The following is an 18,837-nucleotide window of genomic DNA, read 5'->3' as shown; positions in this document are numbered from 1 at the left end:
GGCTGTAAATTCCTGGAGATTATTCCTGGGCCTACAGGAACCCCAGGTTCATCTGTCAGTTCTAAGAGAAGAATCTAAGAGAAAGTAGGGAGATGGAGGAAGGGAGAGGGGCTGGTTGTCTTACTTAACCCAAACTTCAAAATGTATCTGAGGGATGATGGGGTAGGGAATGAGTTCAGGAAATCTTTGGCTTCCCCAGCTACAAATCAAAGCTTGGCCTAGGCAGTCTTCAAGGTCCTTCCAGCTCCAGAATTCTGCATTCTAAAAGTCCCTTCTTCATCTTCTTTGAGTCTATAGTCTAACATTTTATATTCTAAGGTTTCTTTGCCCCAACAGCTTAAATTCAAATTATACTTGTCCTGTTTTCTAAAATGACAGTGTCATAGGATACCTTCTGTCTCTGACATTCTGTATTCCTCTTTCCAACTCTAATAAATTTGATGTTTTAGTATTCTGTAAGTTTCCTTCAGACAAATCTAAAATGGATCGATATTTTTTCCTGCTTTGTTCCAAGCTTCTTCCCAGTTTTAATTTTTTTGTATTCTAAGGTCTTTTCCAGTTTGGACATTCCATGTCCCAACTGTCCTCCAAGCTCTAATATTTTACAGCCTGGCAATCTGTGTTCTAAGGATCCTTCTGGTTGTCACATTCTACATTCTAATGCTGACAGGTTTAACTTAATTGGTCTATGGTACCACAAACTTGGTCCTTTGCTCCAATATTCTCTCTTTACAAATCCCTTTTAGCTCTAAATTAGGTTATTTATTAGTTCATATTTTTAGGTCCATTCCAGTGCTAATGTTTTTCCTATATTCTAATCAGCTATGTTCCAAGATCCTTTGCAGCTCCAAGATTAGAGATCATGGCCCTTTATGTTCCAAGCTTCCTTCCAGCACTCACAGCTGGACTATTTTCCATTTACAGATTCTTAAGTCCTAAGAACTCTTCCAGCTCTGATATAGCCTAAGGCTCCTTCTGACTCTAACATTATGTTTTATTTAATACAATATACTCTATACACTCCACACCCCAAGGTTCCTTCCAGCCTTTTTTGGAGCATTTTTTTTTCTTTTATGATTTTTTATGAAGCCTTTCTATGTTTCTAGAAGTCGGAAGGGGTGGGAATGAATAGGAGAAAGAATATCCAAAGCTTTTTTTTTTTTTTTTTTACCCAAGACCTTGAGATCCCCACGAAGTAAACCCAACCTTGGGGCCCCATAGGGTTGCAGACTAAAGAGGGGTGGGGGGGAGAGATAACAAACTCTTTCCTATTTATTCTCAACTAGGTAGAGGGGTGTGTGTGTGTGTGTGTGTGTGTGTGTGTGTGTGTGTGTGTGTGTGTGTGTGTTGGAGGGAATACCTCGAATCCTTTCTCTTCCTCTCCTTTTTATACCTCAGCCCTCAAACTTGAAACCTTGGAAGTGGGGATGGAAGGAGAGGACGAGGTTGTCTAGAATCATCTTCCTCCTCTTTCCCTCTTCCCCTCAGTTTCTCTGCAGGAATGAGGGTCATAAACTGAAAGAACTTGGGAGGTTCAGATGAAGTGCACAGAAAAATGGACAGGTGATAGAGTGGGAAAATCCCGTCGGGGAAAGTCAGACACAAGGGTTCTAATCTTGGTTCTTTTCTCTCGATCACTGTGTGTGGACTAGTCCCTTCTTCTATATCGGGCCCTCCGTTTTCTCAAGTGTAAAATTAGCGGGGTAGAGGTAGGTAATCCCCAGGAGCCCTTCCGACTCTGAGAGTCCCCGAGACCGAGTCGAAAATTCTCAGACTCGGCGTCCAGGCTCACCCAGACACAACGGCTTCCTTTGGAGAGAGGCTGTCTTTATTATTAGGTGATGGAGTTTATCATCCCCAGGGGTCGGGAGGCCAAAAGTGTAGGGAGGAGGGCGCGCGGCGGTCATAGAGACCAGCCTGAGAGCCGAAAGGTGGACGCATAGAATGTCCAGGATGGCGGGGGAAGCGGCGGCTCCCCCACGCAGAAACGCGTCCCCGCAGGGGAGCCCGGAAGCACCTTGGGGAAAATCAGCAGCTGCGCCCAGCCCCCGTTCTCCCGCCGGCTTCAGTATTATTGTTATTATCATTGCCATCTCTTCTCATTGTTATTATTAATCACGTCAACAACAATAATAACATCAAAGGCAAACTCTAACCTCTCAAGATTAAAACAACCAAAAACATCCCCAGCAAAACAGGCTTCTGTTTGAGACAGACGAGCAGAGCAGAGACTTTAAATGGGGAGAAAATTGACAAATTTCCGTGGTCAATTTCCCTCCATTTCGGTCAATTTCATCTCTCTCCCTGCGGCGCTCGGAGAAGCAAAAGCAAAGGTGTGGCTGCGGAGAGGGAAGATCTCTCAGTCTCCGATTTCCGGGACGATTTTGACTCGGATTCTGGGTACCCGAAGTGGGGGGTCCAGAGTGGGGGGGAGACTCTGGACCTGTCCTCCTTTCCCTGCCCCCACGATGTTGATTGCTCTGCCACTCCCAGCGGGCCCGAGGCAGAGGTGCTTCGGAGACGGAGGGGAGGGAGGAGAAGGTCCAGAGGTCTGTTCAAGGGAGACCCTGGATGCCGTGCCACCCCCACCCCAGCTCCCGGTCCCCTCAGTTCATTTGTTTAGTGGCGGCTTCTTTCTGTTCTTCCAACGCTGCCTCCAATCGGACCACCCAGGAGCCGCAAATCGAGCTGGGGAGAGGTCCTTCGCTCGCTAGCTCCCGCGCTCCCTCTTGCTCGCAGCCGGGTTTGAGGCAGCCGGCTCGGGAAAGGGTTCCCGCTTCCTAAGCTCCCCTTCCCCAATCTCCCTCCCCCGCCCACCAGCCTCGTCTCCTTCCTTTGTGCTGGCTTTTCTTTCTCTTCCCTTCCCCCACCCCTGCTCTCCCAACTTCTCTTCTGGCCCCGGAGTCTGTTTATTTAAACCCCGCCTTGGAAGGAAGGCAGCGGAGTGGGCAGGGCGCGAAGGGCATCGGGGTAAAGGAGCCGCGGGCCGGGGCTGTCCGAGTGCCCCAGCAAAGAGAAAGAGAGAGAGAGAGAGAGAGAGAGAGAGAGAGAGAGAGAGAGAGAGAGAGAGAGAGAGAGAGAGAGAGAGAGAGAGAGAGAGAGAGAGAGAGAGGAAGAACAGAGGCCAGAGGAGAAGGGGTAGCCCGGCGAGCTCCCGCTCTAGGTGGGCAGGGGCCAGGGTCTACGCAGGAAACGAAGCCACAAACAAATGGGAACCTTTCGATTTGAAAACAAACAACCTCGGAATCCCACTAATCCCGAGCTCTGTGTGGGATGCCTGCCCTGGTACTCCAGGTGTTCAGGGATGCGGGGCGAGACCTAAATTAGAGAAGGAGCAGCGAAGCTCCGGGGTCTCAGAAAGAGGGGTCCGCTGGTCACAGTGACACTGGCGCGGGGGAGGGAAGCTCGGGTACAAGGGCCCGATTGTACGATGGGAAACTCTCGGAAAGCGCATGGTGGAGGCTCTGGCCGGCCATCCGCTTTAGAAATAGTCTCTTTCGAAGAGCGGTGCTTACGGGGCTCAGTTTTCCGCCTCGAGTTATGCGGCTCATTTGCTGCAGCACGAACCCTCCGATACCGCCCTCTCTTCCCCGTTAGCCAAACGAGCTGGGAGAGTGGATTTTCCTTCATTTTTTATGAGCGCGTGTGGGGAAGGAGCCTGCCCTCGCTGCCAGTTTGAGGTGGGGAGGTTTCACCCGCTTCCCTGCGGTGGCCCGTTTCTCCCCTCTTCCCTCACCCCGTCTCCGAAGGGCTCGGACATATAAAGGTTGCCCCCCGCCGAGGCAAGAAGAAGGCAGTCGAGGCGAGGGGGCGGCGGCAGGCCGACTAGGAAAGCACGAGGTTCCCCTTGGCCCAGGGCTGGGCAGCTCCCTTCCCTCTCCCTACCTCCCTGCCCCTGCCTCGGCTGCTCTGGCCGTGGCGATCTCTCGCTCTTCGCACCAAGCGGACTCAGATGGGAGCCTCAGTTCCTCCATTCCGCGGCTTCCCGTAGCCTTCCATCGGAGCAGATGGCCTCCCGCTGCTGCTCAGGGGCTCCGCCGCCCGGTCCGCAGGAACCGAACCATGGCCCGAGTTCGGGGCGTGTGGCGGTCCGGAGGAGCCGCCAGCAGGCAGGGCCGCCCCGCTGCCGATTCGAGAAGGGATCGATTGTGGGGAGGCGGCTGCAGGGGATGGGGAGACAGCACCGGCCCGGGGTCCGGACCGGCCGGCAGCCGCAGCAAGGCCTTTTCGCTCCCCCACCTCCTAATTGCTCATCTTAAAACGATTACTTAAACACGCCGTGTTCTGCCGTCTCTGGCCGCTTCCCACACGCTGTTCTAAGGTTTCTTCCGATTCCATTTAATTCAATTCAATCCTAAACCCATCAATTATGTGTCTAAGTATCAGCTAGATACGAGCTAGAGACAAAAGGAACGTTCTTTCTATCGGGAGAGGGCCAGCTTACCACTAGAAGCGTTTTTGGAGGGACAAAATCACACCCGGGGGAATCCGAGCAGGCTTCTTCTGAGAGCAGGTCTCAGGGCTGAGACTTGGAGGAGCACAGGCACTCGAAAGTCTAGCTGGGAGGGAGCTCAGAGATCATCCAACCTAGCCTCCTCATTTTACAGAGAAGTAAACTGAGGCTCAGAGCGATTAGGGGACTCGTCACAATTCGTTTATTCTGATGATCAATGGCAGAAGTGGAATTTGATTCTCTGATTCCCTAATAAGCCCTTTTTGAGGAAAAAATGAGGAGTGAGTGAATTCCAGGCATCAGGTTCAACTTGTGCAAAGGGACCGAGGAGGGAGGAGGAAAATGGGTTTTGTCACTTTTGAAGAGCTGGGATACTCCATGTATTTACTTACCACATTTAAAATATACCTTGGACTATGCTTTTAGCTCCTTTCTAGGGCCGATATTCCCCATTCTAAGTTTTGAGCTCCCTTTTGTGGCCCTTCGGCAGCCGACCCCAGTAGTGGAAGGGAGCGCTGTCTCCATCCCTGCTTGCTAAGGTGGAAACGTCCAGGAAACCGAAGGCACGGGAATCTCGCAGATCTGTGGGTGTGATGACCCGACTCCAACGAAACCTCCTGATCTACGGTTCCCGAGGCTGGACGGAGGTGTGCCCGGGGTCCTGCTTGGCTCCCAAGGCTGACCTGGTTCCGGGGTGTCTCCTTCCTGTTCCACCCCAGCTATCCCGCAAAGCCTCTCCTTCATCACTCGCCCCCCGCGCCACAGTTTTGGCGGGGTGCACACACATAGTCCTTACGGGGCATGCAGAACGGGGTCAAATCCTGCTTCTTTGTGCTCTCGAATTCTCTGCAACAACGAGAAAAGGAAGGCCGGCCCTGACCTTGGGTTTGATGCCGAGATTCTTGGGAAGCTTTAGAGGTGAAAGAACTCTTGAAGATCATGTAGGGAAGCCCCTGATTTTTCAAATAAAGAAACTGAAACCCAGAGAGAAAGAGAGGACGTGACTGTCGTCCACCCATCGTCAGGAGCAAAGACCTGCCAGCTCAGGGTCTCCAAGGCTCCCTCTCCTCACAATATTTCCCGAAGGATTGAAAAAGTTTTTCTTTGGTATTCTTGGGAGGATGGAGGCCTTGCTGAAGACCAGAGGTCGGGGTGGGAGTCCTGTAAAGTAGGGGAGAGGAGGCGGGGATGGGAAATGGGCACTTTCTTTCTCTCTCTCTCTCTCTCTCTCTCTCTCTCTCTCTCTCTCTCTCTCTCTCTCTCTCTCTCTCTCTCTCTCTCTCTCTGTTGCTGCTGTGGAGAATTTCCGATGGCCAGGGGTGGGGTGGGGGTCTAGAGGGAACAGGTGCTCGGACTTTAAAGGGCTGTGATCGGGCCTCCTTTCCTCAGGAAGGTTCCCCAGCCTCTCGGCATGTTACACTCTCCTAAACTGACCTGCTGCTCTGCCCTGAGATTCTACCGTTCTACCTTTCCTAGAGTTAGGTCTAAAGTCTCTCTCCCATTTCCCAGACTCTTGGGCCCCTTCCCCCTTCCTGGGACATGTTGGACCTTTCCCTTGCTCCCACTAGCCCCTCCCGGGCCCTGCCCCTCTATCCAGAAGCGGGCGGTCCAGTGAAACTTCTCTAAACTCGCCTGAGGAAAAGCACCGAAGAACAATTGCAGAATCATCCCGAAAATCTCCATTTCAATAACGAAAAGAAAGGCAGAAGAGAACGAGGGCGAGGGAGAATGTGTGTGTGCGTGCGTATGTATGTGTGAGAGAGACACGGACCGACCCACAGACCGAAGGAGAAAGAGACAGAGGCCGAGAGAGGGAGACAGAGACAGAGACAGAGAGACAGAGACACTACGGATAAAATAAACGGAGGAAACTGAGTCCCAGAGGGAGAAGGCTTTGTCTAAAGGCACACAACAGATCTTCGATTTGAACCCCATTCCCCGACTCCAAAACTAGGCAGTTTGACCTTGCCCGGGGTCCCTGCAATCAGCCCTGGCATCTTACAGATGGGCACACCTGATCCCCGAGGGGTCAGGCAGAGGCACACGGACCGCTGGCATCTTGTCAGTGGTTGGCTGGCTTGCCCAACGTGTGGGAGATGGGGGGCAGTTAGATGCTTTTCGGACCCTCTGCTTGGGATCTGCTCTCCAAACCTCTGCCCCGTCCCTTGATCACGAGACCTCTCCTTTTTGACTTCCCCATATAGCTCTCGTCTCCCCTCGAGTTCCTATCTCTCTTTCTTAGCAATCCCCCTTCCCCAGCTCCCTTCCTGAGTGCTCCACAGCCCCAGAACAAGGTCCTGCTTCCGCCTTCTCCACACACGCCACAAGCACTCAGGGGAGCCGTGTGCTTCCATAAGCCTCTTGTTCCCCTACCGGGAGCCATATTATTCCGGGATGCTCTCGTGCCTCCTCCACCCCTCCCTGGATTGGTGGCGTCTGAGGGGAACAGAACCTCAGCATTTGCCGGGGACGGTGGGGTGTGGGGGGTGTGGGTGGAGAGCGTTCAGCCTGGGTGCTCAAACTCAGCTTCTGGAGCTGCTTCCAAAGCAGCAACTTCCGGGTCTCGGACCCTCGCCTGCCCCGGACTAACAGGCCGAACAGGCCCCGAACTGGTCTAGTTCGGATAGGAGTCTCTGGGAGCCATCCCCACGCTCTCCTGTTCAGCGGGCCGCGCTGGCTAAGGCGCGCCCAGGTCAGGGATCGCCGCTTCCCGAAGAACATTTCTTTCGGGGAAGTCACCTGGCTCCTTGGAAGCCTGTCGGGTCTCGGCCCTGCCCGGAGCCTGGCTCCCCTCCTCATCCCATCCGCTTTGTTCCTTCCCCCCCCCCCCCTTAGGAGCTCCTTGGGCTCCCTGTCCACCTCGGAACTCTTTCTAGCTCCGGCGCTCTCTTTCTCTCTTCTAGCCGCAGGTTCCCATCTCCTTCCCTGTGCGAGTGTGAGTGTGAGTGTGAGTGTGTGTGTGTGAGTGTGAGTGTGTGTGTGTGTGTGTGTGTGTGTGTGTGTGTGTGTGTGTGTGTGTGTACAAGCAGCTATGTTAAGTGTGATCCTAGGTATCAGAGGGTCCGGAGTCGGAGCCGGAGTCCGCGGATCCGTGGGTCTCTGGAAATGTGCTGCGACCAGCCAGCAATGGGGCCAGGTCCGGTCCAGCGGGTGAGCAATGAGCGGCCGCGCCTGAAAAGGCTGGGGGGGGGGGTGTAAGGCCGAAATGGCCCGTTGGGCCTGGGTTCCAGAAACCTCAGGGTGATCTCGGCTGCCTGAAATCTGGGCGCTCTGGACACAAACAAGGTACCCCCAGAAACTCTGGCTTCCCGGCCCGCTAACGAGAGAAGGGGGACCCAGCCCTTCGACCTGTCCTTGGAGAGCGCAGAGGAGAGGTGGCGTCCGAGCTGGGGTTAGCCTCCAAAGCTGTACCCCTCATCCCCACTCTCCACTTTGAGCAGGTGGGTCTAACTTGGCACTCCCATGGGAGAAGCCGGCTGGCTCAGTCTTTGCCGCCCGAGACGAGGAGCAGCGTCTGCAGCATCCCCGGGCATTCTGGCCCCGACCTAGGTGTCCTGAGGCACGAGCTCGGCCCTGTTGTCTGGGACTCAAAGAAATTGGGGGCGACTGGGAGCGAAAACCCGGAGTCATACAATCAGAGCAGTGTGAACATGGACCCCGAGCCTTCCTATCTGTGTCAGGTGACCTTGGCCAGGTTTATTCCACTTTTCAGGGTCTCAGAATCTTCCTGCGTAAAGTGAAAGGGCTGGGCTCTCTGCTCTTCAATGTCTCTCGGAGCCCCGACCTTTGAGAACGCGGGTGCGGCAGGAGAACGAGGTGCACGCGCCGCGGAGACTGAGGGAGCCCGAGAGGCCGGGCCCCGGGGGATCGGAGAAGCAATCTGGTCCCGGCCCTGTCGTGCTCTCCGGCATCTCTGCCGCCCTGTCTCTGGCTTTCAGACTCTAGCGCAAAAAGCCGACCATTTTGCCCAGGATGTGGGAAGCAGCCGTGACCTTGCCTCAAATGCTCGGGTCTTTGGGTGTTAGAGCCCTGAGTTCAGCCTCGACATCCGGACTGGGCCGGGGCTGTAGGGCCAAGGCCGGCCAGGGCGGGCAGCTGGCTCCGGATTCAGGCTCCTGGCAGCCCGCCCACCCACCTTCTCTCATCCGCTCTACTCCTGCCCCTCCTTCTTTCCACTTTTTCTTCTTTTTTTTCTCTCTCTCTTTTTTTTTTTCCTGCCTCCTTTCTCTCCCCCCCGCCCTTCTCCTATGCTTTCTTTTTTCTTCTTTGCCTTTTTCTTGCTGGTTATCTGCTCACGCATGTAATGGGTCTACCTGACCTCGGCTTCCTCCGGCTCTCAGTTGACCTCAGGGGTGGCACAGATCCCCACCGGGTCCTGGGAGAACACTGGGACACAAGGGACTGCTTAGGGGCTGGGGCGCGGGAGGCTCGGGAGGCTCGACGCCGTAGCCGCGGGACTTCGGACCTGAGTGAAGGAGAGGGGGCTGCGGAAGGAGTCACAGTTCCAACCAAGAGAAGGACAGAGAACGTCCCTTTTCAAATCCCTCCGCGTTGCCCCAGCGTGCCTATCGGTCTCGACTAAGAGCTTCTATGGGAGACGGAACCGAGCAGCTCGTGTGGTTTCCGTCCCCGTTCTGTCCTGTTGTCGCTGTCGGCGCCACGGATCCGAGGGCTCACGTCTCTCTGTTCCCTCAGGCGCGGGACCCTGAGGGTCCTGGAGATGAGGGGTTTTGTGGGGGAGGGAGGAGGGGCAAGGTTGTTAAGGGAACCTTTTCCATTTCATTCTCTAGACAGCTCTGAGGCCGCTTATGGAGAGGAGGTCCGGGATCTCCCGCCCTCCGCCCTCGTTGGGCTAGGCCCGTGGGCAGGGCGCACCGGGGATCGAGGACCAAGGAGGTCTGGGAGATTCTGGGGAGGGGGTGAGGAAGGGCCGGCGCAGCCCCCAGGGATGATGGGCTCCCTCGCTTCCCCTCCTCCCTCGTCTTGCAGCCAGTCAACGAGGGCCAGCTTCTTCAAGCCCCGGCAGAACAGCACTCCTAATTGTGCTTAGAATATCGCGGCCCAGCAAAGTGAAGGGCCCGGGAGAGGAGCTCCGTAGCAGGGGGCAGCACAGCGCCCTTAGGCGCTAAGGCCTCACAACAGCCGGGAATGTCGGAAGCTAAATGTGGCCAGGGAGAGCCGGGCCCAGGTTTCCAGCAAGGCTCTCCCACTCCGATCCGCGGGTCCTCCCCACCCCACCCCCGGTCCAAGACTGGGGAGCTGGGAAGACCTTAGCAGAACTCTGACCATTACCCTCTTCTTGAGGAGGCTGCTGAGACTCAGAACCCAGAGAGAAGCCCATAAAAGCGCCGGGTTCGAGGCCTCCTCCTTTCTGGCCATTCTCCCAGATGGGAAAATGTCCCTTCCCTCCCCTCTGGCGATTGTGAGAAAACCACTGGAGAAAAAGCAACGGATTCTAGAGAGTCTGCGCAGTCACAGGTAGTGTAGCAGTAAGCAGAGTTTCCTGCTCTGCTTCTCTCCCTGACGCCCTGCAGGGCACAAACTGGAGGGTCCGAGCTTGAAGGGAGGAGGGGAACTGCGTTCATCCATCCCCCTTCTCGTTATCCTCCCCAGGCTGATTACTCCCTGGAGCTCGGCCCCTTGGGGAAGGATTCTAGTGGGGACGGGTGGAGTTCCAGGGAACCCAAGGCATAACACGCCCAACTGAGCTGATGGTGCCCAGAAGGGGAGGCAGCCCTGCTGAAGACAGCCTCCTTTAAGGCTCGGGACTCTCTCGCGCGAGTTTCTCCCGTCCTCATTTCCCTCCTAACTCGGAGAAGCTGCAGTCCTGTGATCGAATGGGATCTCGAGAAGATCGGGGGAAAGTGACTTCGGGTCTGGAGACTTGAGAGAGACAAGTGGGAGCTTCAGGGGAAGGCCGAGACCTCCTTCCGGACGTTTGGAAACAGACACTTCGGGGCCGAAGTTCCCAGCTCTCCCTCCCCCGCCCCAGAACACCTGGGACTCAAATCCGAGCCAAGTCTGGGGACAGAAGCCCAGACTGTGAGACTGACGCAGGGCCGGGCTCCCGTGACTCATTCGGAAAAAGGCGTTAGACGTGGGAGTGCGGAGGGAGGAGGAGGAGGAGGAGGAGGTGGAGAGGCTTGGCTCCTTCCAGAGGGTCCCAACAGCCGCCAGTCTCCGCCCGCTCCTTCTCTGAATGCCTTCTTCCCTTCCGCTCTTCCCTTCCCGCTTGCTCCCCATTCTCACTCTCCCCTCTTCCTCTCTTCCTGTCTCCTCCGTCTCCTCTTCTTCCTCTTTTATCTGTTCTTTCCTCCTGTTTATCTGTTTTTGCCTCCGTCTCTGAGTCCCTCCCTCCCACTCTCCCACCCCATTGGTATGGATTGGTAAGGGATCCCAGTCCCACTGTTCCTTCATAGTTCTAGCCAGGAGTTTGAGAGGGGAGGAAAGGAGCAAGAATCATGAGTGTCTTTTGGTTTAAAGTTGGACAGAATTGGGATCAAGATTTCGAGCTGCAAGGGATCTTGTTTCCTCATTTTCACTGGTTAACTCAGGCCCGCAGGTGAGAAACGAGGCCCCCAGAGGGATATTAACAGAAGAAAACTTCACTCCCCAGATTCTTTTCATTGTCCTGGTCGGGTTTTACAACCGATCTGATGGCTAGAATTAAGTGCTGTGGGAGAGGTTGGTGGTGGAGGCTCAAAACTCCTTATTCCTTGCATCATGAAAGAGTTTCCAGGAGAAAGACTGAGGCGAAGCCTCTTTATTTGAAGTCCACTGCCCAGCTGCCTCCTTTCCTCTATGAAGCTGTGTGGGCTGCCATGGGTGCCTGCCTTGCCTTCAAAACTTCAGCACCTCTTCCCTCCCGGCCACTGGAATGTGGAGCTGGTACTGACTTTGGAGGTGATCCAGAATGACTAACCCAGAGATGCAAAGGGGCTTAGGTGATCCCTTGTGCGGCTTCCAGCAAAGTGAAGGAATCTCTGCTCCATCTTCTTCGAATGCAACTTCACTGATGGCTAACTCACTACCTTAATAAATTTAATTGTCAGGAAGTTTGTTTTTTGTTTTATTTTTTAAAAAGCCAATTAAATTTAATTTGACAACCACTAAACCTATATTATAAATAAAGCCCCTGTGTCAGACCCTTGATATAGAAAGGAGCCTAAACCAATCCTTTTATTTCCTCATAATCACCTCTTTTCTCTTCCCCTTGCATCATCCCCCTTCCAAGTTCTGAACTTTGTGACTAAACAGAACTCATGGATTTTTTTCCCTTTCAGGCCCTTCAAGACAGCTATTACATGATAGAACTGTAAAAAAAGAAAAGGTTGGGGCAGTGGATAGAGCATCAGTCCTGAAATCAGTAGGACCTGGGTTCAAATCTAGCGTCAGACACTTAACACCACTCTGGGCAAGTCACAACTCCAATTGCCTCAGCTTAAAAAAAAAAAAAAAAAAAAAAAAAAAAAAAAAAAAAAAGGTCAGATCACAGAGACAGAGTAACCTCATCTTGTTGAAGAAGAAGCTGAGGTTCAGAGTGGTTCCATGACTAATTAGATTCCTAATCTTTTTATCTTCAAGTCAAATATCCCCTATTCCATCAACTCCAGCTCATGGGATATGAACTAAAGACCCTCCATGCTGGTAGTCCTCTGCATCCTGTCCAGCTCATTCACCCCTTGTGTCCAAGAGTTCAGCAGCAACTTTCAGAAGAGCAGAAGACCATGCGACCATTCTCTCCCTAAGCTGTGACACTCTTACACTCTTATTGCAGTCCAAAATCATAGCACTGCCAACTCATATTAAATTTCCTGGCCATTAAAATATCTTAGACCTGGGTATGATTCCCCCCTCCACATCTCCTGAGGTTAAATTTTGAGCCAAGAGAGGAGACTTTCCTTTTACTCTTATTGAATGTCATCTTAACTCTGTATTCTGGTTCTATCTAACCTACTGGGACTGTTACGCATCTTGGTGATGCATTTCAGCTTTGTGTCAACTTCCAATGAAGGGAAGGTCATCCAGGAAATTGTAAAGAGTACAGCCCCTCCCCACCTCCATCCTTCCTACCCAATCCCCTCCAGTGTATGTCTAATTTTTGGCTTTTTAGCAGGAGGAGCCAAACTCAGGACATCAATGGGGAATGGGTTTCAGTTCTCAGACTGAGTGGAGCAGGTACTTTACTTCAACTGGAGCTGACCACCCTGCCCTCTTCAACTCAATTCTGTTTTCTTCTTTTAATTTTCTCCAAGGTTACCCAAAGAGCTACAGAAATGGAAGAGCCCTTAGAGACAGTTTAACCCCTTCATTTTACAAATGGGGAAACTGAGGATCAGAAAAGAGAAATGACTTGACTAATATCACATAATGGAAGCATCAGGACTACAAGTCATCTAAATTCAGGATTCTTACTCCTGTTCTAGTCCATCTTTCATAGGAGCTGGGGCACTGGCAGTGAATAGCTGCTAGGTCAAAAATAGGGTGTTTCAGTGAGGATTGGATTGAAGATGGGCTGGGGTAAAGAATGAGAATAGGGACTTCTACTTGGGGGCAGATTGGGGGAAAGTTACAAAGGAAATGGGAGCAGGAAGTTGGAGGGAGACCTTGGGAAGCTGGGCATTAGGGCAGTGGATGGATGGGCACAGAATAAATTACTTTTGCTACTTTTCACACACCCACACACACTCCACACACAATTTATCAGCATATAAGCTCACCTGTATGTGAATCCCATTCCCAACAGAGGCTCCTGTAGTGGGAGGAGAGGTAAGAGGAGGGTGAGTGGGATTTTTGCAAACTTGATTTCTGTCTGAATCTGTGTCACTATAATGCCTTAAAAATTTATTTCTGTCAGTCTCTATCTCTGTCATATCCATCCATATGCTTGTCAGTCTATCTCTAGTTCCCCATATCCATCTATCTCTCACTGCTATTTTTAAAGTTTATTTTTTCATCATCCTTTGCCTCTACATAATAAAACATTTTTCTTCATGAAAAATCTACCTATTTCTTTATGTCTCTGTCTCTTTCTTCCCTCAGTCTCCTCTCTCCCAAATCAAAGACAATGCCCGACACATTGCAAGAGCATAGGATCATGGATGTGAAGCCAGAAAGGATTTCATCGACCATGTAGTCCAAGTCAAATTAGCAAGGATTAAGTGCTTAATCTATGTCAACCCATGCAGTGAGCAGGGAGGTTACAAAGGGCAAAATCAGGCTCTGCCAAAAGGAGCTCACATTCTAACAGGTGTGTGGGGGTAAACAACAACATGTTAACAGATACAGACAAGACAAATATGGAATAACTGGAAGATAGTCTTAGAAGGGAAGGCTGAACCACTGGAGGAAGGGGAGGGGAAAATGGGGAAAGAGTTCTTGCAGGAAAGTTAATCAAGTCAACTAAATCTTGAAGGAAACCAGGGAGCTAAGAGGGAAGGGCTAAGAGGGAGAGCATTCTGATCATGGGGCACACGAGTACAAAGGCACAAAGATAGGAGATCGAGTATCATTCAGGGGGATGAGCATGTTGGCCAGTGGTAGATTGTACTTGGAGGACAGAAAAGAGTGGAAAGTTACGAAGGAAACATGTTGTGAAGGACAATCAATGGTAAACAGAGGATTTCAAACAAGGAGCCACTGGAGTTTATTGACTATGGGATTACAAGTCAGACCTTTGGGTTACAAAAATCACTTTGGCAGAGTGGAGGATGAATTGCAGAGACGTTAAGTGACTTATCCAAGATCACATAGATATTATAAGGCAAATCAAGGGGGCAGCTAGGTGGCACAGTAGTTAGAGCACCAGCCCTGAAGTTAGGAGGGCCTGAGAGTCAAATCTGTTCTCAGACACTTAACACTTTCTTTTCTTTTTTTTTCTTAATTTTATTTATAAAATTTTTTGACAGTATATATGCATGAGTAATTTTTTTTATAACATTATCCCTTGTATTCATTTTTCCAAATTATCCCCTCCCTCCCTCCACTCCCTCCCCTTGATGACAGGCAATACCATATATTTTACATGTATTACAATATAACCTAGATACAATATATGTGTGTAAATACCATTTTCTTGTTGCACAATAAGCATTAGATTCTGAAGGTATAAGTAACCTGGGTAGATAGACACTAGTGTTAACAATTTACATTCACTTCCCAGTGTTCCTTCTCTGGGTGTAGTTGTTTCTGTCCATCATTGATCAGCTGGAAGTGAGTTGGATCTTCTTTATGTTGAAGGTATCCACTTCCATCAGAATACATCTTCATACAGCATTGAAGTGTACAGCGATCTTCTGGTTCTGCTCATTTCACTCAGCATCAGTTGATGTAAGTCTCTCCAAGCCTCTCTGTATTCCTCCTGCTGGTCATTTCTTACAGAGCAATAACATTCCATAACCTTCATATACCATATTTTACCCAACCATTCTCCAATTGATGGACATGCATTCATCTTCCAGTTTCTAGCCACTACAAAAAGAGCTGCACATACAGGTCCCTTTCCTCTCCTCAGTATTTCTTTGGGATATAAGCCCAATAGCAGCAATGCTGGATCAAAGGGTATGCACAGTTTGACAACTTTTTGGGCATAGTTCCAAATTGCTCTCCAAAATGGTTGGATTCTTTCACAACTCCACCAGCAATGTATTAGACACTTAACACTTTCTAGCTTTGTGACCCTGGACAAGTCACTTAACTCCAATTGCCTCTGCACACATGGCAAATCCAGGATTAAAAGCCAGAAAACCTGACTCTAAATCTAGAGAGCTTTTTTCACTGTACTACTGTTAGTTGAGTGAACCAGACTGAATTCTTGGGGTCTTCATCTCCAATGTCCATAAAATCACAGGACTGATTTAAAATGGCAAGGAATCAGATCAAAATAGTTGGATTCCTCTTATTTGACAGATTGGAAAATATGTTCAGAGAAGCCAATAGATTAGTCCAAAAGTCACACATTAATTTAGGTGACTTGGGATTCAGGCCTTTTTTTTTGTAGTGCAATATGAGAAAAATAAATAACCTGATGTCCAGAAATTCATAGGAGATAAATCCCATAAAATGAACAAAATATATGATCTCAAATACCCTTACACGCAATATACATAGTATAGAGAGCACATAAGAAGACCTAGAAATATTAACACAGGAGGCAAATCTGACCTCATAGTCACTACTGAGATTTACCAAGGATAAGATCAATGATGGGACCAGGGATCTGGAATGGTAGAACTTATTTGCTCATTCTCAAAGAGAAGAAAGCATGTCCATACAAGTTACATGGAGTAGATGTTGGTAAAATCTTAAGGAGAAAGGTTCTAGCAACTGGAAAAATTGGGAGCCTTCTCTTCCTACATAAAGTGAGATTACTATTGAGTCTTGAAGCAACTCAGGGAAGTTAGGAGGCCAAGGAGGTATGAGAAGGGTGGAGGTGGGTAAGGTTACAAAGGGGCTTTGAACAGGGAAATAGGATTTTATATTTGATCTTGGAGGTGATAGGGAACCACTGGAGCTGACATGATTATATTTGTGTTTTAGAAAGCTTATTTGCTGCAGGAAGATCAACCTAGCGAGCGGGTTTAAATAGTCTAGGAATAGAATGAGTAGTAGCAGAAGAGAGAACATTTATGAAGAAAGCTTCAAAAGATAAAATTAACAGGTCTTAGCAACAGATTGGAGAGGAGTGAGAAATAGTGAATGTCAAGGATGGCACATAGATTTTTAAAAAATCTTTTTATTTACAAAATATAGGCATGGGTAATTTTTCAACACTGACTCTTGCAAAACTTTCTATTCCAAAATTTTCCCTCCTTTTCCCACCCCCTCCCCTAGATGGCAGGTAGTCCAATATATGTGAAATATGTTAAATCCAATATATGTATATTTATTTATACAGTTATCTTGCTGCACAAGAAAAATCGTATCTAGAAAGAAAAAACCTAAGAAGGAAAACAAAAATGCAAACAATAACAGAAAGAGTGAAAATATTATGTTGTGGACCACACTCATTTCCCACAGTTCTCTCTCTGGGTGTAGATGGCTCTCTACATCACTGAACAATTGGAACTGGTTGGAATCATCTCATTATTGAAGAAAGCCACTTCCACCAGAATTGATCATCGTAAAATCTCGTTGTTTCCGTGTGTTAAGTATGGGTGTCGGGGAAGATGTTGACAGCAGTAGGGGAATTAGGAAGAGAGAAGAAAGATAGATTTCAGTTTTGGACAGGTGGAGTTTGATGAGTCTATAGGAAGAGCAGGTGAGTGGGCCAGATCTGTTTTGGGAAACTTCACATTCCCTCTCCTTACCCCAAACTCTATATAAGAAAAATCTTTCCAATTTAGACATTTTACTGGTGATTCTACTTGGTGATAAGACCTGGAACAGCATTGCCTCTGAAGAATTAGGGATGAGCATCACTCAGAGGTCAATGGAGGCCCTCAGTGGGTATGAGAACCTTTGAGAGAAGATTGAAAAGTAACTCTGAAGAAAGAGTAAATGATGTCAGTGGGAAATTGTATATAAATGAGAGGACATGGGCTGATTCAATGGGGAAAGTGAGGGAATAACATGGGGAGATGCAGAATGCTTCATCCACTCCATCTTTATCCCAAGAGAAATCAATGAAGTTGGCTAGCATGTTGGGTGGACTCCTTGTGCTAAATTTTGGAAAAACACTGATAAGAGTTGCTTGGGAATGATCAACATGGATGGATTTCTCCAGTGATGGAGAGATCTCCCCTAATTCTTGAGACTGTAAATCCATCTGAGTTCCAAATATGGCATTCCCACGGTACTTGGTGCTGGTAACGCAAAGGCTTTTGCCTTTAAGGAGTTGCTCTACACCAGATTTGGGATGAAGTTTCGATGAGACATACCAGGTATGCAAAGAAAACAGGGTGCAAAATCAGGCAACAAGCACCAATACAATACGCCAATTTCTGTGCCAAGTGCTGGGGATACAAACAAAGGAAAAAAACTCAGTCACTACCTTCAAGGAGCTCACAGTCTAATGGGAGAGATGACATACAAAAAATGAACTACAAAATGAATGTAAAATAAATGAAAGATAATCTCACAAGAAGGAAGGAAACAAACATTTATTAAACACCTACCATGACCCAGCCATGGTACTATGTACATATTGTTGCAAGGATTAAATGACATCATTTTTATTTCATTCAATACTGGAAACAATCCTGGAAGGGTGGGTGCTCTTATTATTCCTACTTTACACTTGAAGAAATGGAGATAGAGGTTAAATGATTTGTCCAGAATCACTCAGTTAAAAGTATCTGAGGTCACATTTGAATTCAGATCTTCTTGATATTATACTCAGGACTATGCTATGGGAAGAGGGTACTAGCAGTGGGAAAGACCTAGAAAGACCTCCTGCAGAAAGTGGGATTTGAGCTGAATCTTGGGGGAAACCAGGAAATCTAGCAGATGGAGGAGAGCCAGGTATGTGGGACAATCAGGGCAAATGCAAGAAGTTGGGAAATGACATTTTGTATATTAGGAACCGAAAGAAGGATAAGGTTGCCTGACTGGAGGGGAGGAAGGTATCAAGACTGGAAAGGGGAACCAGATTATAAAAGGCTTTAGAAGACAACAGAAGATTGTGTTTCTGTAATTGAGGTAAAAGTGTTCTTGGGAAATGTGAAGGATTAGACACTTGGAGGAAGGTCAGGAAATGATACAGAACACACCAGGCTCTGATCTTTATTTCCTTGGACATTCCCTGAACTTCAGCCTCACAAGATAGCTTAATGGATCTAGATGCCTATCCACTTCTAAATCTATAATTCTAGTGAATTCTATGACTAAAATTCCAGATATGAATTGTGTTTATTATCTAAGCTAGTAGGATATAGGGCTAATGAATGTAGAGAAAGAGCCTCCAACTGGGCCCCTGGCCTGTATAGGAAGGGGTCTGTAGCATCTGAGCCCATCTGAAGAGGAGTCCTGGCCCCCTACTCAAGGCCTTTTCATCCCCAGGGCCAGAGACAAAAGGAGAGCAGATGAGGAGGAGGGAGGAGGGGCAGGGGCAGAGCAGCTCCTTAGAGATCCCTTCTGAAAGGTGCTCACCAAGGATTCCTTCCCCCTCCTTCAGAGCTCCTCTTAGTTCCCTCCCTCCCTACTCAGGTGGCCACAGGGCCTGGGAGAAAGGAGGCCATTCTCAAGTGCTCGGAGAGGAGGGTGTGTGTGTGTGTGTGTGTGTGTGTGTGCTTGTCTGACCAGGGCTTCAGACTGAGGTGGGGTTAGGAGAGGGGAGAACCGTGACAGGAGGGAGGGGATCATTGCTCAAGGGGCAGAACAAAGGGAGTCCTTAAGCAAAATTTTCTAGGGTAGAGGGGAGTCCAGTGGGATCTCTAATTTTTTTA

Source organism: Sminthopsis crassicaudata, chromosome 4, assembly GCF_048593235.1.
Source record: "Sminthopsis crassicaudata isolate SCR6 chromosome 4, ASM4859323v1, whole genome shotgun sequence".
In the NCBI taxonomy this organism is placed as follows: domain Eukaryota; kingdom Metazoa; phylum Chordata; class Mammalia; order Dasyuromorphia; family Dasyuridae; genus Sminthopsis; species Sminthopsis crassicaudata.
Note: the sequence above shows the minus strand (reverse complement) of the source record.